Below are 3,913 nucleotides of genomic sequence, written 5' to 3' on the forward strand. Positions count from 1 at the left end.
TCCTCAGAGAGATGCATCTCTGCAGAGACGGACTCATCAAACCAGAGAAGACTGTTTTATTTAGCGTGTTTACAGTCTCAGGCTCCACAGCCGCTGATTCAAGGCGATGGTCAGAGGGAGTAAATGTCACAAGTGATGAAAGAAATAACTGTCTGTTAATTTTGTATGTGCACATGTGTCATTCATGAGAACATATAGTGTGCATTTTTTTTTTTTATACATCAGTGTGCGATCCTTATAGATACTCGTGAGTTTTATGTTCCGAGCAGAGGCTCAGTATTCATGTGGCCCTTCAGCCCACGTTCATTTACGTAGAAGCAGTAACCTCAAGGATAAACCCTCTTTTTTGACGACATCTGCGGTTTCTGCTTCTTTCCCTTTTTGTAAACTCCATAATCTTTCCTTTGAGGTTTCGGTAACTTTGCCAAGCCAGGAGTTTGTGCCTCTCGGTGCAGCTGCTTTGGACTTCTTGTGTTTTAATTATGCATTCTATAGCTTTTGCCGGACTATTTTTTTTCTCAGAAGTTCCCCATCTGGATGAAATTAAGTGCATTAAACATGAAAGATTTAAGTGTATTACTCTGCGCTCTAGGGATGAACATGAGTACAACTGAAGACTTCTCATAGTATTGAACATATTTATTTAAAACAACAATAACATTCATTAAGCAAACCAGCTAGATTGCTAACAGATCGTTAAGAATCTCCCAGTGTGCACGAAACATTGAGAATGTACCCTTATGACACATATATAGTCATGACAGGATGCAGTTGAAGAAAAAATGTAGCTGACTCCCAGGAATATAACCAGATAGATTCATGGCAAGTGCTTCACTTCTTGCTAACAATCTCAGGATCTGCAATGTGGCACAATTTACAAAATGCCTTTAAAATGCTTATTCGAACTCATGATGATCGCTAAGCGTCTCACAAATTCACAGCTCACTCTTGAAATAACTGCTGCCTGTGTTGATTATATAGAGTTGTGAATGAGTAAACAAGGGAAAACACATCAGTTGTAGTTATATATATTATATCACCTCTCACTCATCCAAGCTCAAAAAGTTCATGTTTGAAGTGTGAAGATTGTGGTTTCCCCTGTTTTTGTTTTCAAAAAACACACCGCGTTTGAAATCTTTACATTCTGTAGCTTCTGCTGTGAATAACATGTAATTATTGTATGCATGTTAAAATGGTGTTATCACACGCACGTGTCTTTTACAGCCAAACTGATAGATGGCAGTGTTAAGCTCAAGATGAAAAATCATATGGCCGCTTGATGTGTTTTACAGGAAATACCTGCAGTCTCTAAAATTGTGCTGTTTTTAAGAAATGTCATGAATTTATGGATTTCAATTGATTTTTGTTTTTTCAGGCTAGAGCAGCAACCCGTCAGGGTCCAGATTAATGTGCTGTGGCCCTGATAATATGCTGGTGTGTGACAGTGTAGGATAAGATAAGAAAAGATCAAAATCAAAACAAGCTCAAGATAAAACAAATAATCTCCAATGTCAATGCTAATTAGCATGAAGACGTGAGAAAGAAACTGAAATGAAATTTGAAACAAGATAGCTACAGATATTATATACACATAAACTTTAGAAACTGACATGACTTTTGCATATTGCAGACAGCAGTGAAATATACAGTATTTAATAGGTGTGTCTAAACTTTTGTGCGTTTCTTTGTTTCTACTATTTTCCAAAGTGTAGAATAAAACATAAAGACAACAAACCTTTGATTTGGCCTATTTGGATTTGTGCAACAAGCAAGAAAATGTATGCTGATGTCCTACGAAACGCAGACCAGATGGGATGATGTGTCACTGCATAATGTTGCTGTAGACATAAGATAGGACAGACAAAATAGGCGAAAATTCATTGATTCCACATGGAAAATTGTTGCATGAGGAATACAGATACAGATTAAATGATTTCATGTTTGTCTCGCTGTCTACGGTCCCCACATGAATCTGCTGAAGAGTCTGACTCAAAATTTGAGACTACACCCACAAAATAACCCAAACAGGACAAATCTACAAATCTGTATGAATGATTTTTCTTAACAACAAAAAGATTTGCTTTTGTGTCCTTGTAGCTCCTCTGTGAACATTTATTTGAGAACAGCACAAAGGTACATTTAAACACGACAGGATAGTTGAATATATACCCGCTAAGTTGGAATTTGCATGTTATCTTTTTAAGTAGCATTTTGTTTTGCTCCTCTTAAACTACCGTATTGAACAAAACCCACGAAGAAGAACCACTCTGTTGTTGTTGGGCAACTTCCTACAGATGACTATTGTAGTTGTCCTTCGAACTGGGGGCACTGCCAGGAAAGTCATTAGAATTCATCCTCTGAGCATTATTCATATCTGCAACTAATTTTAATGCGATCCGTCCCACAGCTGTTGAGGCATTTCATTTTCTGAGTCAGAAATATGAGTCTCAGTGCCACCATAAGGAAAGGATGGTCAAATTTCATGGCAATCCATGGGAAAAAAAAGAAATCTGAATCAAATTGGCGCAACAGAACAAATGACAGACCAATATTACCATCCACAGAGCCATGACTAAAAGAATCATCTTTATAAAACAGCATTTAATGTGTAATATGTTTGTAATTGCAGAAAGAAAACTTGCCCTCAACGGTAGCTAAAGCTTGGCTATCTCCATCTTTTTCTCTTAAGCTTCTAGATTAGCGTGCGATTGGCTCCTTTACCCGTAGTCATGCCAAGGTTTGGACATTTGTAGGCGTCCAATTCAAAAAAGAATCAATCTTTTGGTAATTGCTACTGGTACTGCTGGCTGTAATGGGCTGGTCCTGTCAGAGAACTGAAGCACTGACTGATTTATGAAAGGGATCCTCAGTCACTGCTGTCAGGATCAGTGCTGGGTGGAGACTCGGTCTGTAATGGAGCATATCAGATCGCATGTTATTAGAGGCTTGTCCTGTATTTGTTGCTGGGCTCTGGCTTGGCAGTACGGTGTCTTCCCTTCTACTTTGTCTTGAACGCTCACTGCCAGATGATGAAGACATCTGCTAGCACTCAATGCTCCACTGTTCTCCTTGAGCTTCTCACCACTTCACCGCAGTTCTTGGGTTCCGTATTTCAATCCAAACTCAAGGAAATCCACTTAATCAAATATCAAGGCTATTTCAAAATAATATTCTAACATTATGCATAATTACATGGAGGCTTCTGAGCTTGTTTGTGGTTCATTGTTCATTTAAAGCCTCAGTATAAGCTTTACTGTAAAGTTTACACAACTATAAAGCCACCCTATAAAATGACATCAAAGCCAAACTATTACATGAAGCATTTAGCATCATGCCTAGAAATAATAATAACTCTTTCGCTTGACTATGCACCATAAATATTTCATGAATGATTTATATTACACCAAAACATAGTTCTTAACTGATACAGGATCACTGTAAACTGTTTATTAACGTTCTTATACATAATCCTGCACTGGAGCATAAGCGTAAATAATGACACAGTATAATGTGTTTTCAAATTTAATTCTATATGATTACACACACAACCACATATTTATAGTGTGCTTTCATATAAATCATCAACTTTAATATTCCTTCACAGACGGGTTTATTGCTGTTATGAAGGTGTTAAAAACTGATGCATATTAAGTCAAGTCACATTTATTTAACCAGCTAATATAAAAAGGTTACGACTCTATGATAATATTTGTTGCATACATTTACATGACTGATGTAAACATTAAATTTAAGGTCTTACAATACAAATGTTCCTCACTAATTTAAAAATGAAAGCTTAGAACCTACAGTATTGTTGATTGTATATATATTTACCTGACTAATTATGGTTAATACCCCACAAAATTATACAGAAATACATCAAAGATATAGAGATATACAGTTAATTGCATTA

The sequence above is a fragment of the Stegastes partitus genome, unplaced genomic scaffold (assembly GCF_000690725.1).
Source record: "Stegastes partitus isolate 25-593 unplaced genomic scaffold, Stegastes_partitus-1.0.2 Scaffold1564, whole genome shotgun sequence".
NCBI classification, from domain to species: domain Eukaryota; kingdom Metazoa; phylum Chordata; class Actinopteri; family Pomacentridae; genus Stegastes; species Stegastes partitus.